Source organism: Meleagris gallopavo, chromosome 1 (genome assembly GCF_000146605.3).
Source record: "Meleagris gallopavo isolate NT-WF06-2002-E0010 breed Aviagen turkey brand Nicholas breeding stock chromosome 1, Turkey_5.1, whole genome shotgun sequence".
Taxonomy (NCBI): domain Eukaryota; kingdom Metazoa; phylum Chordata; class Aves; order Galliformes; family Phasianidae; genus Meleagris; species Meleagris gallopavo.
In genome coordinates, this window is record NC_015011.2 from 142,148,987 (window position 1) to 142,171,489 (window position 22,503).

General features: G+C 38.0%; 1 protein-coding gene and 1 non-coding gene across 2 annotated transcripts in view; one reads left to right on the forward strand and one right to left on the reverse strand.

Annotated features, from left to right (window-relative positions):
• The window catches only part of LOC104917438 (glypican-6-like), a 105,537-nt gene that overhangs the window by 54,522 nt on the left and 28,512 nt on the right, over positions 1-22,503 (reverse strand). The window lies entirely within an intron of this gene.
• Positions 13,396-13,455, forward strand: LOC116216231. The gene has a single exon (XR_004158685.1). It is a non-coding gene; the product is annotated as a U7 small nuclear RNA (small nuclear RNA).

Genomic DNA, 22,503 nt, shown 5'->3' on the forward strand with positions numbered 1-22,503 from the left:
TTTTAAGGAGGTGGGAGTTACTTTTCTTAAAACTCATGTTTCATTTATATAAAGGCAATCTCAGTGTTTTCTATTTGGATATTCACTTACCGACATCAGATTATTTACTAAGGTAGGTCTGTATTTAATTACAAAGGCATACTGAAAAAAATATGTTTAGCTCGTCAGATCTGATTAATTATTATAGAGTCATAGAATCATAGAATCATAGAATCACAAGGCTGGAAAGGGCCTACAAGATCATCTAGTCCAACAGTCCTCCCATCACCATTGCTACCACAAGCCATTATACCATGTCTTGTAGCTCCTCATCCAGACGCCTCTTGAACACTGCCAGGGATGGCGACTCTACCACTTCCCTGGACAAATGTTTATCAATTTTTATTTTCAGTCATGAGAAGTTGCAGATTTAATATTACATTTTTTGATATTTCTTACCAGCTATATGGCCATTTTGATTCACAGCAAGACCACTTATTGATCTCACAAGAAAGAAAAAAGTATTGCCAATGTTACAAATGAGCTAACTTTTCCCTTACCCGGTAATAACAGAGAACTTCTTATCATTTCCACCAGGTTGTTCTCTAACATACTCTTTTATTTATAACAGCTCAAAAAATCACTTTCATATCATGTACAATATATGTATGCAAAATGTATTGGCAGGCAGTTGTCATCTTGCTGATAGCAACAAAATGAATTTTGTAGGTTGAGCTGTAGGTTCACTAAATTTTTTCAGCATTCTGCATAACATAGACTTTTCCTCCATGTACTGAAAAAAATATCCATATTAAAATCATTTTTCTTCTTTGTCTTTCTATAACTTCAAGTGATTCTAAATAATTGAATATACTGTTGTTAGATGATGTCTTATTTTTTTCACATGTGCAGAAAGAAAGCAGCAAAGACCAGGCAAAATGGTAATCTACTTTTATGATTCTGTTACCCTATGGGAGCTGAATGCAAGATGTTCTGAATCAGACTTCAAGCAAATGTTACTGCCAAATATTTCTGAGTGTTCTGTCTGAATGTCTGACATAAATCAATGAATAAAATGCAGCACATTTATAAAATATTTGTCTTATTGCTTCTTTCTTATGCCAAGAGATGTTTAAGTAGTTCCATCATCAGCTACAAAAAATGTAGTTAGTAAATAGCTCTCACTGATGCATGCCCATATGCTTCCTGCTATAGCCTGTTCATTTAATTGTATTAATATTTACTCATCTGTGTAATTCTCTTAAGATAAATATTTTGGGATGTTTTAAAAACATGCATCTTTCTCACTCTCCTTTGATGAGATGTGCTCAAATGGTTGAAGATAGTAAATGATAGACTAACACCTCTTATTCAGTATCTTCATACAGTAGTAAAGCTCTCCTGAATATAAATGTTTGTGGAATGTTGGTAGGATCACAAACAGTAGAGCCTCAAAGATCTTTTTAACCATTCCACTGCTAATGCTGAAAGACTTCCAGCACTCTTTTACAGTTATTTCATTGTCTATTCCGCCTCACTGGAATATTTTTCCCATCATGTGTTGTATGTCTTTTTTTGCTGCTTAATTTCACTGAGTTATTCCTATAAGGTATCTTTTATAATCTTAAGCAGCATGACTTTTGTATATTCTTCAGACACTTGTAGACATGTATCATGCTCTCATTCGGTTTGGGCTATGTCACACTTTCCATCTTGCCTTTCTTTTCTTCTTTTCTTTTTTTAAAACTTTTTTTTTTTGAGTGATTTCCTTGAGTCTTTTGCTGTTTTTTTTATTTATCTTTAAAAGAACTCTCTGGTATTGTGTTGTCCAGAATGAATCAAACTTTTAAATTAGGATTTAATTTGTGTTGTTTTGCAGAGACCATATTTGGCCCAAATCCCTAACTCAGAAAATTGCCTTGAACCTCTCGTTTCATCCAATTTCCTTATCTTCTTCATCACAACTGATTTATAATTGAGATTTTCCATGTCAAATGTCTTCTTGTATTCCAAATTCACTGTGATTATACTCTCTGCACTGATTTTCATTCTATACCCTACTTATATTCCTAAATTTTGTGCAGTAAAATAAAGTTTTTCCAAACTTAATAGCATTTACAGTACTCTTTTGAAAATGTAATTAATAAGTGATCTACTATGTCTTCTTGAGAAATGATACTTTTCCATTTTTTAAAGCAACTTATTTTAAGAAACTGGTTATTTCAAGAATAATTTTATCCTTTAGCAGCATCTAGTCTATACACAATAATTCTAGCAATAGCCATAGTGCCCTCTATATTGTTTTTAAAAAACTCACTTAAATATAACAAACTTGCCATTCTTATTTTCTGTTCACTACTGTTCCATGGTCTTTATTGTGGAATGCAGAGAATCTTGAATGCTGCCTCAAGATAATCAAATGTTTTCTAGCCCTTCAGAGAAGTGTTGAGAGCCACATAGATGGTGAAAGATCTGGAAAACTAGATAAACAGAGAAAGGCGAAATGAACTGGTTTTGCTCAGGCTACAAAGCACACACTCAAAGAGGATCTCATCACAATCTTAAGTGCCTAAAAGGTAGATACTCAGAAGATTGGGGAACCTTCTTCACATTGATATGGAGTGAGAATACAAGATGCAACAGGCACAGGTTTCTGTTCACCATGTCAGCTAGTAAACACCTGAGGATCTCTTCAGATCCCTCCATGACCCAGAATTTTTCTGTGACTTTATAGCTGGACTTCCATTCACTTCTGGTATCTAGAAGTTGAGATTATAGCCTAAATTGCTGGTAGAAAGCTTAGAACAGTATAAATTTTGCTCCAAAGGCTTCTTAACGGACTGCACAGGACTCCATGCTTAAGATTTTGCTGCTGTAACCAGCTCATAAATGATATGTAATCTAGAAATGGGAGTAAATTGTTAGGTGCGCTAGTTTTACTATTCAGGATAGGAAAGATGAACACTGTTGAAGAAAATCCAAGAAGGATCTCATGGTTCTGTGTGACTAAGGAGTAAAATGATATCAAGTGATGTCATTTTATAAGAAAAATAAGTAAATTCTAATGTCTTTTAGGCAACAGTGGACTCTGAAATGAGTATTATCACTCAAAAAACAGCTTTTTGATTGGTGCTAGATCATTCTTCTATTACCTGAACAATTGTCAAAATAAAAATCCCAAAAAAGCTATTCCAAAAACCAAACTACAAACAAACCCCAAGCTAAATATTGGGATTAACTCAGGTAGGAGCGAAGCACCAAAGAAAAAAGTGAATGCTTATTTTCTATATACCTGGATACAGCATCACAGAAATTATAAATGTAAGCTTTCAAAAACCATCCAATTTGTAATCTAACATTCTACTATCTCAAAAAGATTGTCAAACAGTGAGTGACAGGGGAGGATGACTTGGTGTTGAGGTTCTGTTCCAGTACAGGAATAAGGAAGTGGAATATGAAAATAGAGAGTCACATTTTATTCTTTATTCCTTGCTATCCCAAGACTATGTGACAAATTCCTTAGGGTTCTCACAACTCTCAGAGAACATCTGGATGCTTCTCAGTTCTTTTGGTAAACTCGGCCTTTTGTTCTTCTGAACAAAAGATTTTTTTCTCCTATTTTATGTAGGAAACCACAATAGTCATTAAGATCTGAAATAACATTTTGCAGGTTCCAATGCCAGATTTTTGAATAGATATCCCATGAATAATATCTTTCCTGCTACTTTGTCACTGAGCTGACTTAATGCTTTTCCTTGCCATAAATAATCAACCTATGGCCAGCCCTGCTGGCAGGTATCCATCCCAATGCTATGGCTCTTAGGGAAGTGTCACACACACTTGCACAGACAAAATTGATTTTTGCCTTTCATTTTATTGATTAATATGGAAATGTGCTGCAATTATCTCATTGCCTTTAAAAGCCTGCCACAATGCAGAGAATTTTTAGATGCCTAATATCATTTTCTCTCAATAAGGCCCAATGAAGCAAATAAAATGTTATTTCCCTTGCCCCCCAGATAAATGTTTGAATCTCAAAAGATTGTGTACATCAAGGTTGTCTCAAATCAATACAGCCAGTATGACTTATCCTTTATTGTTTCAACATTCCTCTTGAAAGGAAAAACAAGTTTGTACGTTGCCTAGCTGCAAAAGTATATTACTAGTATGAAACAGAACTAATCAATAGGATAGGGGCAATGCTGTAAAATGCTGCACTTGAGCTCCTTAACTCTTCTAAATTATCTCTGTTCTGTTCTTTTAAATGACTGGGAGTCAAGAGTAAAAATATTCATGCAGTCTAGAGAAGGTCGAAGTAATATAAAAATCTAATGCTCATTGCACAAGGCCACTTGATTGATATGTTGTAATCAGCATAAATATTTAACAACACACAGGCAAAGTTGGCCAAAAAGTAAAAGATTGGTTCCCACTAAAACTTTCACAGCGTGAAAAGAATTGTTTTAACTGAGGGTGAAAAATTTAAAAATGGAGCATTCTTCACAGAAAAATTGCTGGCTGGCTGCACATTGGCAAGGCTTCCAGGCCAGCAGCCAGGGAACCGCCGTATTAATACTCCCTCAAGTAATTTTGATTTACTAAAATGATCGTTTTCCAACAGGAAAAATTATCTGATCAACCTGTTTCATACAAAAGAGATTTATGAATATCAATATGTTATATTTCCCTAGAAGGCTGCTGAATGTCAGAAAATCTGATAGGGGGAACTAGGGAGATATGGGGATGTTTTTGGATCAGTTATCCTTAATTTTGAGTTTTAAACTGTTTCTACTATTTTAAGCACTTAGGAAAATAGTCCTTTGATTCCCTGTAAGCTAAATAAAGAAATGAAGCCATCACTGGAGGCTTTGGAGGGAGATCCGCCCACCTTCTTTTAGTTAAGGATTGAGATGCAGGTGCTAACTTATTGCAAAGGCATGCACACTGGATTCCCTCTTCAGTGGCCTCCCCATGTGTGTCACTTTTGCATGTCTGCATTTGAGCCACTGCATAGCTCTGTCCCACCTTTAGGAGTTCCTTTCCTTTAGGAGTTCCTTTCCTTTAGGAGGAAGTTTTTCACTTAGAGGGTAGTGACACACTGGAACAGGTTGCCCAAGGAGGTTGTGGATGCCCCATCCCTAGAGGCACTCAAGGCCAGGCTGGATGTGGCTCTGGGCAGCCTGGTCTGGTGGTTGGTGACCCTGCACATAGCAGGGGGGTTGAAACTAAGTGATCATTGTGGTCCTTTTCAACCCAGGCCATTGTATGATTCTGTGAATTAGGGGTCTGCCATGATGCTGGAATCTCTAACCAAAGTTAAATCCATTACAGTGAAGCGAAGTATTGGCAAAATGATTCTATGATTCTATGATTCATCTTCCTCTCTCATCCGAGCTCTTCCTCTCACACTGAACTGTGCTCAAGGACAGTTTTCATGCAGTTCCTAAGTTCAATTCACATTCACTTAACTTGACTCCTCTACTTACCAACATATGTTGGTAAAATTCTGCTATAACCAATGTAGCATCCCAGTGCATTTGGGATACAAACTCTGATTTCATTGTAACTGTTCTAGATTCATGCAGGTATAAGCATGAATAGGACACAGAGGCACTATCACAAAAAGCAAGAAGAAATATTACAGCGTATCCTATGCTGGTTTGCTAACAAAAATGATAAATTTCAAATTTCCTGAACATAAAGCTATATAAAAATATCTTTAAATGTTAAACTTTTTAATTATGATAACAAAATTATTATTAATACTTAAATCTGCCAAGCAAATGTGACATAATCTGAGGCCTTCTAAAGTCACAAAGCATCCTTTCAATAATTTGTTTTGGAGGCAGTTACTAATTCCTATTCTCAATTTTCACAGAAAAGAACTGTTTTTGTTTCCCCTTGGCTCAATGTGGCAGCAAATGAATAACTGTTATTCCTATGCTGTATTAATGTCTGTGGAAAGTGCTGGTACAGAAATAGTCAAGTATTGTCATGACAGGATGAGATAGTAATTAAGCTGATATTTTTGTTCCTACTCAACAAAATAAGCCATGTTAGTTTTGGCTTCACTGAAAACATGGGGGAGAAAAAACAATGGTTGTCATATGGAATACGACGGCATTTAAAGGGGAATTCTTTTTTATGTTTTCAAAAGAGAACAAAAGTGAGAAAACAAAAACCCAGCAAAAAGTATTCTAAAAATTGATTTAGCAATATTTAATTTTCTAAAATGCTGCTTAAAGTCGTCATATATTTTTTCAAGCAGAAAGATGGGAAAAAAATGACATCATCTGATCTTGATGTGCTGTACCAGATACTGAATCTTGTCTGCTGGGATGGGAAATCTTTACACAGGCCACTAGCACTGCCAACAGTCAATTAACTAAAAAAAGGTCTCATAAGAATTGTCAACTCGATTCTCTTTCAGTAAATGTAAAATTTAAGACATTTTATGTCCTCATAGTTTCCCACAATCTCTGTAAGGAAACTCAACAGTTAATAACTTATGTAAGCTGCTCCAAAAGTGACGCCTCCTATTTCATTCTGTGAAAACTACAACAGATATAAAGAGCAGAAGAGCACTATTTGATGGAGCAAATTCTAAGCTATAAATCTGTCATTAGCTGTTCATTTTTGCCAGAGATGAACAAGAGCCTGCATTCTATGCTCATAAAAATCTGCATCAGTGGAGGAGAACTACTGCTGCTGTTGCCGCTGCTGAAACATACCACCCACCACCTCACTGTGTTCATACCCACAGTTTGGTCTCCATAAATGTTCAGCAAGTGTTGATGAACTGTATTTTTTTTCACATAGAGGAATTCGGTGACACTCTTTTTCTTCATATACCCTTCTGTGTCAGACACCATTCAGTCAGACTGCCCCTCTGCTGCCATCTGTCACAGAGCAACAAAATGTAATGGAATACTGGAAGGGTGGTTCAGCCTCTACTGCCACACCACCAACATCTGCTTCTGATGTCCTGTGTCAACAATAATAAAATGGGAGGCATTACATTTGGAGTAGCCCGCATAAACAATGATGATTTAAATGATAATATTATGATCCTCCCCCACTCAGAAAGGAGTACGAAAAGGCTTTGGCTCATAGCAGCCTAGAAACAGCCTTTTTTTCCCTAAAGGAGAGAGATATCATTCATATTTTCTTTTAGGAAAGTAGGTTAGACCTGCTGTTTCAAAGATGATTTGCACAGGTAGAAGTGGAAGCACTCTGTCCTTAAGTGGTAATCTTCCAAACAGGGAGTAAAAATATTTATTTCTATTATTTCAAACATTCATATATTCATATTTACAAAAAAATAACAGACATTATATTGAACTCACCCCTTGCATAATGCTTTTTATTTCTTTATTTTTCTAGAAATATTTGTGTACTTGCTGTTAGTTTAAATAAATCTGTGCAGGAGTTTTTATTCATGAAGAAATTATTGTGTCTGTATTCCAGGTGTGCTTGTTCAGCTTTGTCACATATCCCAGATGACAATTTCTTGATAGTGTACAAGGAGAAGTTTAACTAAAGCATCAATCAATCAAATGTAAAAAGATAAAATATGAAAAGGCAGATCTTATTTTTCCCTTTCCTGTGATAAGAAGGAATCTCACTAATTTAAAATAAGAGGGGTGATGACATGGAAAAATTATCATATTTTTGCATATCTCTGAAGCTACTCTCTACAGAGTTTCCTTTTCCTTTTTCCTATATTTAGTATAGGTTATCTAATCAAAATTATGCAAGAGATGAGTTCAGTTTACTGTGAACTGAGTGGCCACTTACAAAAAGAACGTGCCAAAGTTTGACTGTAGTTTATGTCTGTTGTTTCCCTTAGTAAAATGTTTTATTAGAAGTGAAAAATCCATAGATGTTTATAAAATTTGTTCTTCAAAATGCAGTGACAATGATTGCATTCATGCTATTATTGCATGTTATGGATAGTGAAGGAACAATGAGGGACACAATAGTGTTTGCGAGTCTCCCTAGATGCCTTCTCCCATCTGGGATGCATGACACAGCCAAGCATCTTTTTCACTAACATGTATGAAGAAGATAACTTCCAAAAGACAGCCTAGGAAAGAGAAAGTGGTGGCAGAAAACTCAACGACAGTACCTGTCCAGCTCAGAGTGCAATGTCACAACTTGTTCAAGCCAACTGAAAAGGGGCTGCTTCTCCACATTGAGGACAAAATCTCACCCTCAGAGAAGTGCAAGGAGAGCTGCAGAAGTACAGATGGAGCTGGTTGGAAACCAAACCCCTTTCCCATGGGGATTCATTTTCAGATGGATGTGATCTTCTCTAGAATAATCAAAAAGTGAAGGAGAATGGGAATCCACTAAAGGTGGATTTTACTATATTTTACTATCAAGCAGTCAGACGGGTGCCAACATTTGCTTCGGGATCTCAGGTGGCCTCCATTACCACAGGGTCTGCAGCAGGAGATGAAGGGAGTGTGATATGTGACTGCAGGGGCTAGATGAGGGTTGCACCCAGGAGGATGCCCTGTGTATTGGAAAGTTCTGTAAGCATTCTGTAGCAGCTAGAACAGCTCCATAGCGGGATGTAGGCACTGCAGGCAAAAATGTTCCCAGATGGATGAGTAGGAACAGCACATTGGAGAGAGGCCACTTTGTGTAAGTAGAAATAGTGGTTGGCAACCCTGTACATAGCAGGGGGATTGAAACTAAATGATCACTATGGTCCTTTTCAACTCAGGCCATTCTATAATTCTATGAAATAGGGGACTGTCATGGTGCTGTAATCTGCAACCAAAGTTAAAGCTATTACTGCAAAGCAAAGTATTGGCAGAAGATGGCCACAGAAAAAGTTTGGTGAATGGCATTACATAATTTCTCCTGATCATTTGAACTCCTTTCTTATACCTGCTGTTATTCTTCGACCATTGCTATTCTTCAGTACTCATCCTGTTGCTAGAAAGCAGTTAGAGAGCTTTGAATGTTCTTGTGGAACAAATTTAAAAGAAAACATCAACAGTAAAGGAATATCTTGATAGGCCAAGAAGTTTGAGCCTTTTTGTGAATGCTTGGTATAAAAATTATTTGTTCCTAAAACAAGAAAGTTCCTATAAGTTCATCTTGTTTCAAATAGTCTTATGTTTTTCATGGAGAAGAAAGAGGAAGTAACAATAAATGCAGATGAAGTAGGGAGTAATTAGTTACGTGCCAGCTTGTGTTCATTCCAGCTCCCTGACAGACTTTGTGTGGCTGAGAAAATGGTTAGCAGGTTGTGACAGCAGAATGATGTGATCAGAAAAACAACCTGCTGTGAAGGGGAAGGATAAGGGTAAACTCAATCCTTTATGCACTGAACAACAAAACAATTACTCACTAGGACAGAGGCCACCAAAGACACATTTGTTCTGGATTTTTTTTTGTTCTATTTAGGTATGGATTTTTATTTTTATTATCATTTAAGATACAGCTCTGCTGTGTGGTTGCTTTACAGAGCTTTATGTTTGAAAAAATGTTGTCTTCCAGGTAAGTGCTGTCATTATGCAGTTATTTATCCTTTTACCATTAGGGCATCCTCTTTGATCAGTAGTTTTATGGATTTATTTACAAAATAGATTACACTGTGTTGCTTTGGATGCATGTTCTTGACAATCAGATAAAATACCCTTATTCACATTCAGTTTATTTCTTTATCTCCTCGGTTTGTATCAGCCACTTCCTCACATTCTCCCTGAGCTTTTAGATGACTCATCAGGAAACAAATACAGGTTTTTGTATTGTTTGTGTTTTTTTCTTTCTTTTCAAAAAATGGACAGGATTATGTTTGGATATCTCCAATCCCATCTTATCCAACACTTCTGGATGGCACAAGAAATAAGATAATGGCAGAGTTATCTGCAACGTACAGCACCCTGTCTGCTACTACCTGTTTCCTGCAGAAAGAAGGCTATGTAAACAGAACTAGGGGAATGAAATAGGTCTCTAAAGGCACTTGTATTTTTCCCTCTTGGGTCATGAGCTGAAAAAATCTTCACATATCACCGGAAACTTTACAATGCATTTAATTTAGTTAGAAAATTACCAGTAATATTCTTCAGATCTCATTTTCCCACAGATATCACAGTCTCATGCACAAATTGGATTCAATCACTAGAAAAAACATTTTATTTATCAAGTTTTTAACAGAGTTTGATGCAAGAGAATGAATATATATCTCTTTTATTCCAAATAGTGAAGAACTACAAGAGAACACATACCCAAAGCTATGGAATTTCTAGGTTAATACATTTGTTTTCATGTCAAATAGTCAGAAGAGACAGGCGTCTTCCACCCATTAGGTTTCCTATACCATGCCTCCTCTCTGCAGTGCATGCAGATAACAAATCTTTCTCTACTTCAGATAAGTCAGAAGAAAAGTACATCCATGGGAGGGAGGGCCACCCAAAGTGCTTCACACCAGCTTTTCCCAGAAAAAGAGTCATTTCACATGGTTACTGTTTCCAGCAGAGAAACGAGGATGCTGCTGGAAAATGAAGCAGGCTGCATACATCAGATTAGGAATGAGAACATGGAACAGAGTGATGTTTTGGGGATAAGTGTATTGCAGCTGTTAAGTAAGATGTCTCTCTAGCCAGGGCTGATGAATTCTGCAGCTCAGAACTGCAGAACAGAGAAGTTTGTTCAAGGAATGATCTATCTATCTTGTGACAGTTTTTGAAAACTAAACGCTTCTTTTCGAATGCTCTTCTTATTTCATGATTCATGCTGTCCCTAATGCAGTATTAGTGGTGTATGTCATGAGATCTTTCCCCAGGATACCATTATTCATTTAAAAAAATAATCAAAGGATTTTAATCACAAAGGCTGCTTTAATTAATCACCTACAGAATGCTGAAGTTTGCAGGGAACAAAATAATGCCTCTCTATACTGATTTTGTTGAGACCTATTTTTATCTCTTAGATTATCAAGGGCCATTTCTACTACCTACTTCTATAGAGAAGATCAGAGTTCTACACATTTGGATGTAGATGCACTTTTATTCTGTGAAACTGTGCGTTATGTACATGTGCCTGTATGCATAGATGTGCATGTACTTCCACCATCATGCATATAGATTTCATAACTGCAAGTGCAAGTAAAAAAAGCTTTCCAGAAACACAGTTGAACACTGGATTCAAACATCAATATCTGTTTGCTAACTGCTAGCACACAGCAAATAAATTCAAAAGCTAGAGTACATTTATGAATTCAAGAACAAATTTCCAGCTGTAAAAATGTAGTCCCCAAAAGCCACTTGCTGGCTATGTTTTGCTGTTCAGTTTAGCTTAGATCCATTTGACAAGGGAAACCTACTGAAATTTATCCTTCTATCCTTTTGCAGAATTTATAGGAGACTGGATGGCTCCAGGGATGAAGGACAAGACAAGACAGTTTTATCCACATGATATGTTATTGGCATATTCTGTGGATTTGTGGGGCTTGATTATTTACAGTGCTTAAAAGTGACCCGTGCATGAATCCAGCACAGAAGGTGGACAAGAGCAGGGTAAAAGACGGCATTTCCATCCCTGGAATATACTAGCATTTTGCAATGCTTTTTTTTCCTCTTGCAAGTTGTTATGATTTATGACGACTACTCATAGAAGGAGGAAAAATTCTGCTTAAAATAACCAGATGAATTATTTAATCGTTTGAGATTCATTATATGTAAAATGAAGCAATTACGCTGAGGACTCCACATGCTACAGGATGGTGCAGCATGGAACATCCTTGCCTCATGATGGAGAAGCCATGGTTTCTCATCAGTACCTGTTTGTAGATAGGAGATCCTGAGCTATCAGAACTGGAACCTTCTGTTTCCCAGCTTTTAACTCTCAGAAGATAGTTTCCACATATATATTAAAAATAAGCTGTTCTTTTAGTCCTTATGGATGTTAATCTTCTGGCAATCTGACAGGGAAGTGAGAGGAGGTTCTTTGTCTAACTTCTGCTCACAGAGGATTTCAGGATGCAAAGTTCTGCGGTTTTTCCCCTTGGGTGGATTTACAATGAAAAACCTACAGCATTGTAAGTGGGATCTGAGCGATGATAGCCCCTGTGGCCAAGCGCCAATGCTTACCAGTGCGTGCAGAACCTTTGACGAGTGGGTGCGCATATTTCTCTGACCAAGGCTGCAGGGGGAATGCAGCAGTTGTTTTACGTTATATGATATATATATGTTATATGTTATAAGATATCAGAAGCCTAAATACAGAACATGACCTTGACTCAAAACTAGTTGCAAGTCTGCTATACTGAAATAATTCCAGAAATGACTCCACAGTTTTTTAGAAAAGTTAGGGACAAAATGTAATGCATCAGTTCTGCTTATGATAAGCAATTCAGGACCCTGAGAGGGCCCCTACAGAACAGCTTCAAGCACTGATGGATTGCTTGTACATTATCCCTACTGATTACTGAACACTGCACCCGGCCAAGCACTTTCACTCTGATTGAAGATATGAGGTGCAGACTTTGATCAAAATGAATTAAATGACCACTCTGCAACACTTTTCCAACTAGGCACATCATTAACTGCAGACAGGAGACAACGTGAGCAGGAGCTGAATTTGTGACCCGTGTAAAATGGGAAGGAAGTCAGAATGAGATCAGGGTCACCAGCACAAATGTAAATGGATCCATCGGTAGCATACAATTTCTTCTGTTTGCACTTTAAAGTGACTAATCTTAAATAAATATATTTTTATTCAAATTTTATAATAGTGCAGGCACAGAGAAAGTATACCTTATTTCATAATGAAATAAGAGTCTGGAACCAGTACAATCAGCTGCTGGATGTTACTCCTTGATATACTACTTAGGAGCCCAAATCCAAATGGCCAGGAGCCCTGGGCATCAGCCACCTCTCAAAGTCAACCCGTTGAGCCTAAAAGCAAATTCCTTCCTTCTGCCAGTGGGTGATGGCAAGCATAGTTTCAGACATTTCTTCATGCACTCCTCCCCCTCAGTGTCCTGTCTGCCTGTGCTGGAGCTGCAAGCAGGACCTAGACACTGTGGCTCTTCCTTTCCCCGTGGACACATGGAAATGGCTCAGCATTTCTCCTGCTGACACCACTTCCAGCCCTCCTCAGCCTCAGCAGTTCAAACACATCTCTGCATGTTTCCATGGTGCTCCTTAGCCATGTGAGGCTGTGGATCAGAGATCAGCAGCTTTGCAGCAGCCCTAGGGTCATCACGAACCCACAGCATGGTATGCCAGTGGGAGCCTCCAATGTTCCATACTAATACCTGATGTGACATGCCTCCTTGCAAACTCCTGTTCAGTCCAAACCCACCACACTTCTTTCATCTCCTTCTCATCTTTTCTATGGCTTTCTGTTCTGCTTTGGTTTATCAGGCTTAAAATTATGCTCTGAACCTCTCATCCAAAGTGATTTTGGCTCTTTCAGTGTTTGTCTAGCAGGTGCTCCAACCCCTGGAAAGCCCCTAAATCTATTTTTTAAGGTATTAAGAAGTTATCCTGTATTGCACCAATACAGGCTGGGGGATGAGCTGCTGGAGAGGAGCTCTGCAGAGAGGGACCTGGGCATCCTGGTGGACGACAGGTTGGCCATGAGCCAGCAGTGTGCCCTCGTGGCCAAAAAGGCCAATGGCATTCTGGGGTGCATTAAGAAGAGCGTGTCCAGCAGTTCGAGGGAGGTGATCATCCCCCTCTACTCTGCCCTGGTAAGGCCTCATCTGGAGTACTGTGTCCAGTTCTGGGCTCCCCAGTACAAAAAAGACAGGGATCTCTTGGAAAGAGTCCAGCGGAGGGCCACAAAGATGGTGAAGGGCGTGGAGCATCTGCCCTATGAAGAAAGGCTAAGTGAACTGGGTCTGTTTAGCCTTGAGAAAAGACGACTGAGAGGGGACCTGATCCAGGTTTATAAATATCTAAGGTGTGGCGGCCATAGTGGTGAGGCCAGTCTCTTTTCAGTGGTACGTGGAGACAGGACGAGGGGAAACGGACATAAGCTGCAGCACAGGAAGTTTCGCACGAATGTGCGTAAGAACTTCTTCACGGTGAGGGTGACGGAGCACTGGAACAGGCTGCCCAGGGAGGTTGTGGAGTCTCCTTCTCTGGAGATATTCAAGTCTCGCCTGGACGCCTACCTGTACGACCTGGTGTAGGGAACCTGCTTTGGCAGGGGGGTTGGTCTCGATGATGTCTAGAGGTCCCTTCCAACCCCTACAATTCTGTGATTCTGTGATTATCCTCCAAGAAAGTAACAATATCAGCTGCTCAGCTGAAGTGCCTCAACACCAACACATGCAGCTTGAGAAACAAACAGGAAGAGTTGGACTTGTCTAGGGGCACAAAGAAGGATGAGAGAGGCTTCTGTAGGCTTCTATACATCAACTGGAAAGGAAAAGTCCACGAGGGCATCTTCCCCTTAGTGAGAAATACAGGGCAGGTTAGTAACAGCAGACAAAGAGAAGGCTGAGGTGCTCAACAACTTACTTTGCTTCAGTCTTCACTTGCAACTTCTCCACACACAGTCTTTTAGCAGATGATTCAGAAGGTGGAAATTAGAGGAGTGTTGCCTTCCCACTGTATGTGAGGAGTAGATTCACAACTGCCTGAAGAACCTGAATGTCTATGGATCCAATGAGATGCATCCTGGAGTTCTGAGGGAACTGTCCAATGTACTCACCAAGTCACTCTCAATGATATTTGGAAAATCATGGCAGTCAGATGAAGTCCCTGGTGATTGAAAAAAAGGCAGTGCCACATCCATTTTTAGGGTGACTGAGGGAACTACAGACCTTTTAACACTTCACCTCAGTACTGAGAAACAGCATGGAGCAGATCCTTCTGGAAGCTACACTAAGGAACACGGAGGGAGGTGATATGGGAGAACCAGCATGGCTTCATCAAGGGCAGGTCTTGCTTGACCAACCTTGTTGTTTTTTATGACGGTGTAACTGCATCAGTAGACAAGGGGAGAGCTACTGGTGTCATCTATTGGACTTCAATAAGACCTTTGACATGGTCTCCCATAAAATCCTTCTCTCCAGATTGGAAAGATATGGATTTGATAAGTGGGCTGCTCAAAGGGTGAGGAACTGTTTATGAAATTGTATCCAGAGAATAGTGGTCAATGACTCAATATTAGATGGAGATCGGTAACAAGTGGTGTCCCTCAGGGGTCAGTTCTGGGACTGGTGCCCTTTAACATCTTCATCAATGACATTGACAGTGGGATTGAGTGTGCCCTTGACAAGTATGCAGGTGACACCAAGCTTTGAGGTGTGGTTGACATGCTCCAGGAAAGGTATGACATTTAGAGAGACCTAGACAGGCTGAGTAGGTGTAGGAAAACCTCATGAGATTCAGCAAAGATAAGTGCAAAGTCTTGCCCCTGGGTCATGGCAACCCCCTACTATTAATACAGATTGGGGGATGTAGGGATAGATCACAGCCCTGTCAAAAATAGCTTGGGAGTATTAGCGGATGGAAGCAAGACATGAGCCAGCAATGTGCCTTTGTATCCCAGAAAATCAGCTGTATCCTGAGCTGTACCAAAAGAAGCATGGCCAGCATGTCAAGGGAGGTGATCCTGCCCCTCTACACTGTGCTGGTGTAGCCTCACCTGGAGTATTGCATCCATGTGGAGACTTCAGTACAGAAGAGACATGGACCTGCTGGAGTGTGTCCAGAGGAGGGCCACAAAAACGATCCAAGGGGTGGAACGCCTCTCCTATGAGGATAGGCTGAGAAAGCTGAGGTTGTTCTTCAGTACCCAAAGGAAGACCGTAAGAAAAAAGGTGACAGACTGTTTAGCAGGGCCTGCTGTAATAGGACAAGGGGAAATGGTTTCATACTAAAAGAGAGGAGATTTAGATTAGACATAAAGAAATTTTTTACAATCAGGGTGGTGAGGCACTGGAACAGGTTGCCCAGAGAGGCAGTGGATGCTCCATCCAGCCAAATTAAGGCTGGACCAGGGTTTGGTCTAGCTGTTGTGTCCCTGTTCATTGCAGCAGTGTTGGACTAGATGACCTTTAAAGAGTCCCTTCCAACTCAAATGAATCTATGAACCCAAGTGCCCAGCTTTGAAGCTGGACTGAATCAATGCATGCATTAGAAATTCACTGGCATGACGGACAGCATGGATCTATTTTCCTTTTATTTTAGTGGTCATCACTTAGCACTTATGCAATAGTCTGAATGTAAACTGAGTGCTATGTCTATTTGAGCTAAGCTAGCTAGAGGGAAGCTCAGAAAGTGCTATGTGAATGGACTATTCACAAGGCAGTGAAAGCCAGAAAGTCAGCTGCCCTTTTGATTTTTCCTGTTAAATCACATCTTTACTCATAGCCTAATCTGTTCTTCAAATTGTCAAGTGAGCCCCTGGTTTGAAAATAGTATGTGCCAACCTTCTATCACATTATTTCCATCTTCATATAAACGGCAGGAATTTTTCAGAAGAAACAGCTGCTCCTGTGGAAGAGGTGTGGCCTTTGGGTTTCTGATAATTTTGGGTTCAACTCTTACATTCTTTTTTTCTCTTTTTCTGTTATCTGTTAATCAAAGAGAGACTAGATAGAGAAAGAAGAAAGAAAGTGTTGCAAACTAATTTGTACCATTCCACCTTACCTTTCTACTGTAAATTCAACTGACTTCCGAAGCTCTTTGAAAGAGAAAAATCTTCTAGTGGTTTTCTTTTTTTTTTTAAATGTTGTCCCCAGCAAGAGGACAAACATCATATGTGATTATTTTTAAAAGACTAAAAATGGCCTTTCTTGGACATGCTGTTAGAATGATTGTGTCTGATTGTTTCTGAAGGAGGACGTAAGGGGAAGAGGGTTTGACTGTAAGGGCAATATAATGCAAACATGTTTTCTTCCAAAAAGGGTAAATTGCAAAATGGAGGAGATAATTTCAAAAAAGTACACAGAGCAACTCAGTAGCCCTTTCAAGAGTGTTTCTGCAAAATCTACTGCACTCTGGAAGGAGAGAAGAGAGTGTCTCTCTCCAAAAAAGAGATAGCCCAGGTTGTAAGGGCTTTCTCTAAGGTACCCAAGAACAAAGCTCCAGCATGTGCTTCTGTGGAGCATCAAGATTTGTTATTCATTTTAATTGCTGTAAAATGGGTATAGAGATTGTTCTATTGCTGATTGAAGGTAGCTTTGTTTGATCTGACACTATATTCAATTTTGATATTTCTTTCCTTAGGCAATCTAATAAAAGGACCTGAAGAATAAAAGGACCTGAAGAATGGTATGAAAAGACAGATGATTTTATTCTAGAATTAATAATTAAAAAATAAAAAAGATTAAAGAGAAACTGAAACTCTTCTATGGTTCCTTTAAAGATTCGAAATTTCAACCAAAACTTTTTTAATTTTGAAAATGTAGTCTAAGCACTGTCCTAAGCTGAGTACCCAACATGCACAGAATATTTAACTATCCAGTGAGATTGTTCTACTATGGTGGATGCATTCATATTAGTGCTTTAATTTGGATCACAATTTCTTTTTTTAAAGTGTATTCCTTGCCTGCCCTCACTTTATGTGGTTTGGTTCTCCCTGTGGTGTAGGCTCTGAGTGCACAGGCTGGATCCTGCTGGGTGAAAATTGCATGGGAAGGAGTACTTCAAGACAGCAGTCATCTTACCCCAGCACAAATGGGCACAGGTGATCAGGGCCAGGGGAGCTGTGAAATGAAAATGCTGTGAGTCTCTGGTCCTCAGCACAATCTGGTTTGTTTTCAGATCCTCTACTTGCAGTCCATACTTCCAGCTAATACATATTAATTTCCTATTAAGTAAACAAAAAGAGGTGACAGCAGAGGCCCCTGGAAGGATATCCTTGGCTGCATCAGCCAACGCATCATAGACAGATCAGCAATATTTCTACTGATAGGATTAAGTGCAAGCTGTGATGAAGTAGACTTCATCTTCCTTACTGACTGAGTACTGGCAGCACTGCTTTTGAACTCTTTTTAAAAAATCATTTAATTACTTTGAGCAGCCATGTAGGTTGATCATTTTCTGTAAAAATACTAATGTGTTGATTTACCTCCTAACTTTTTAAAAAATATATACAGACTGCTATTATTGCTGAAATTTTTCTCCCTTCTTAACCAACAACTCATGAACTAGAAAGTCCTTCAAGAAGTATTGATGATCGTAAACTAAAACTCTTTTTGAAGACTGCCTTTCCAGAACAAAATTTCAAATTATGTTCATGATTAATCCAAAAAGTTTTAAATATATTGCATTTTTAAAGTTGTCCTCAGATACTCTATTTCTGTAGTGTCCTATTTTTCTCTCTCTCTGTCTCTTTTTTATGTATATATATAAATATTTTATACAAAACAGATGGTGTGGTAAGGTTGTTATTTGGTAAAAAGAAAGAATATGAAACAGAATGGGTCATATTATTTCATAAAATAATTCTATTAACATTAAAGTGGGCACTCAAAACAGTAGGGTTTGCCTCTACCTACTGAAGTGAGTTACACAGCTTAAAACTTAATTATTGTCCTAGAATGATAATTGCACCTAGCCATGCAAGCCATGCAAGAAGAAATCAGTGCGCAACCAAATGGTGTTTTTACATGATTAAAGAGAATAAATATCCATTGAAAGGGACATTATCTTTCTCTTCCTTAGTCTGTTCCTCAGGAGCTGGTGACTGTGACCTACAATTTGCACACTGAAGGGTCTTTCAAATTGGTGAATCTTCAGACTGCAGATCTGCGTGGCTCCTACTTCTATCAGAGAATGATATGGGATTGCAGACCAACTGTTAAGCTTCTGGCATTTCAATAAAAAATGGCCTGAGTTAATAAATGATCAAACACCTGTTTCTTTTCTTTTGAAACACAGTGTTTCTCTTTGTTGGTTCTAATCTAAGGAGAGCTACCCTAGGGGTAGTTCAGTCTCTCTATTCCTTGTGCAGAACCAACTGGATATTCTAAAGGTCTAGAAAATTTTCAGAATATGCTGTTAGAGATGTGCTATTGAAAGTAGGGCACATAGCAGGAAATCATCAACGTACATTAAGTCAATATTTTTATTACATGGTTCAATCAAGTGTTACTTAAATTTGAATTTTCCCTGAACTGACGCTGCAGAAGTCCATCAGAAACATGAGCTGACTCAGGGAAAAAATGTGTTCCTGTTGATAAAATCCCATTTTATGAGTTTAAGAACTGGGGAAAAAAGAACAGAAAAAAGAAAGGAAAAGATAAGAAATGAAAGTAATATTTTAAATAATTAGCTTTCAAAATCTGGAACCCTTAAAGGAGTGATATAAATTTAAAGAATAAAAGCTGAGTACATCACCATTAAGTACATCAAAACACAGTAGTAAGTTCTTTGTTGTAATATCAAATGACTTGATATCAAACACTCTGCCTTGTTATCACAAGCTTACCTAGAGCAACACAGAAAAGCCATTAATATCAAGTCTTGATTTAGTCTAATTGTGCCCTATTTCAAAATTCCTGTTTTTGCACCATATCCAAAACTAGATATAAACTTTTTTCTCTCCTACCTTCCTCATTACAGAAAAAAAACCAAAACACTTGTGCCATGTAAGTTCATCACAAAACATGGTCCTTTTAACCCAAAAGACTTCTCATCATGTCTTTATAGCAGCACGCAGACAAATGGGAACAGTCTTTTCAAATGAAATTCTTTGGCTATTTTATTATAATATTAGAAGTTGAACAAATTCCTTTTTGATTCTGTTAAAGTTTCTTTTAAACAGTGTATTAATTTTTTTTTTGTGTTTTTATACTGAGGTGGGGAAAAAGTACATGGGATGCTGCTACTATAAATTCTCCTAAAGCTGGGTAACTAATCTTACATGTATGTTCAGAGCTACCTATTGAACTTTTTTTTTTTTTCCAATATATATCAAGATCTATTTGTGCTTTAGAAAGAATATATGGTAGCCATTTCAGATTTTGATCCAGAAGTGCTCACAATTTGTAACAGTACTCAACCGAAACATATTGGAGAGTTGAGACCACAGCTCAATCTGGCAGCAAGTAATCTTTTAGAGTCTCATAGAGAAGCATTTTTCTAACTTAAGATTTTAACCTTTAAACTGTTATATATTATTATGCTGATATTTTATTTATAATTAAAAACAAATTCTTACTGAAAAAAGTAAACCAGAAGTGTTTTAAATTTGCTTCTTAAATGAAAAAAGTAGAAAAGTGGAAAAATAGCGCTTGTAATGTTTTGAAAATACATTAATATATGATTATTTGAATGCATTGCACTAATGTTCCTCAGGCTTTTACAAGCAAGGAGTGCATAAAACTTTTAAAAATGGGGCAATTTATCAGCAAAATATGGATTTTTGTACCATAAATAAATGAGTTACAATTTCTCATAAACCAGCACTGCTGGAAAAAAAAGTCCTGTTGTTAATCTCAGTGTCCATTAGAAATTCACAACATTGGCTTCCAAGAGGGAGTTTGTAAACACAAACATAGGAGGGCTGCTCCAAAAGTATCACCTTCTATTTTATTATGTGCTACTTTATTATTAACATGAGAAGCAGATGTTGGTTGTACGGCAGTAGAGGGTGAATCTTCCTGCCAGTGTTCTTTTACATGCTGTTGCTGTGTGACGGATGGCAGCAGAGGGGTGGTCTGACATTCTGACGTGGAAGTGAATATGAAGCAAAGAGGTGTCATCGAATTCCTTCCACCTTGTGGAAAAAAATGACACCCATTGACATTCATCGACACTTGCTGAACATTTATGGAGACCAACCAGCAGATGTGAGCGCAGTGAGGCAGTGGGTGGCGCGTTTCTGCAGTGCTGACAGCAACAGTGGTACATCTCCACTGGTGCAGGTTGTTATGAGTGAACAGGCTCTTGTTCATTGCTGGTGAAGATGCACAGCTGATGGTGTGACTGTGTTGAAAAGGAGTGTTTTGTAGCTGAGGATTTGCTCTACAAATAGAGTTACTGTGCTCTTTGTATCTGTTGTAGTTTCCATAGAAATACTTAGGAGGCATTAGCTTCAATCCCGATATATTAGAGGGTGATGGGAATTGGTCACTTGCGTGCATGTACTTGCATAACTGTAGTGCTGGAAAATTATTTTAGTTCAAATGCAGGAAAATAAGTGGGGAGAAATTCTATTGGCTCCTGTTTCAATTTAAATTGAGGTTTAATATGAACGTAGCCTCATAAAGGAAATTTTTGAAGGATGAATGGAGTAGAGAGTTCTCTATAAAAAGAAGCTAATTGGAAAAAAAAAGCTGTTCTATCTAACCAAAAAAATCTGCCTACACTAGAAATATTTTTCTGTTTTAATATTATGCTGTTTGAAGATCTTCTGCATATGCTTATTTGAATTACTTGGCTCTGTACTTCCTCTCTGTGTACTCACTCATAAGCAAAAATAGTAATTTGTATAAGCATGCAATCATGGTTTTCTACTGAAACATTTGTATGCCAGTGATTTTGACTCACTTTGAAAAACACTTGAAAAAAGTTCTTTTGAATGAAAAGAAGCTAGCAAGGAGTTCTTACTAGAAGCACTTTATGAAAAGGACAGGTCAACTTTATCTGAAAAAGTCACGGTGTATTAATAACAACAGCACAGAGAATTTCCTATTAGATGTCAAAATGACAAGTAGTGCGATGGGAGAACACCAGGAACACAGGAAAAGAGACAAGCTCTGCACTGGTATCAGGAACGAGCTATAAAAGAGGTGAAGCAAATGACTGTTCTGCATGGCTGGAGAGGAGGAGAAGAAAATTATTGTAATAATTCCAGCAAGACTTTATGAAAGAAGACTAATAATACTGGGTATTGAGAAAGTAAGCAGTTAAGATAACCTGGTTGGGATTTGCAAAAGTTCTGAGAACAAGCAAAACCTGATGAAAGATTTGGTGGGAGTTACCTTCCATTGGGAGAAATAGTAAAGAAAGAAGAGAAAAACAAACTCTTCAGGAGTGAGTACTCTATCCTGATGTACATACACATGCAGCTCCAGATCTACTCCCAATATAAAATTTGTCTCTGCTGAATTGAATAGGTAAATTCCTGCTGCTTTTAAAAGAATCAGTATTTCAATTCGGGATAACGTATGTGTGCAGTAAGAAAGCATCCATATACCACAATTAACCACACAGAACTAGTGTTATTTCTTTTTGATCCTAGGTTATATGCTAGGCAATCTATTACAATTTGTAGAACATTTAAAAAAAAAAAAGTAGAATGAAATGTTCATTATCTTGTATTCTCTCCTTGTTTTATATGAGGTTGTAAACTACTAGTTAAAAGTATGGAATTATTTTGTTTACCTCACAGTTTAATAATCATAAAAAATTTAAAAATCTTTTCACTGCAAATGTTCAGTAAGATAACAGTGAAGATTTTATAAAAGTAAGATAAGCGAAAATCAAAGATAAATAATGTCAGAGTACAACTTTTAATTACCTAATGTCTTTTAAGCTGTTTTTTGTTTCTCTTAGTAGAAAGTTCATAATAGAAGCTAATAAAAAATTAAGATTA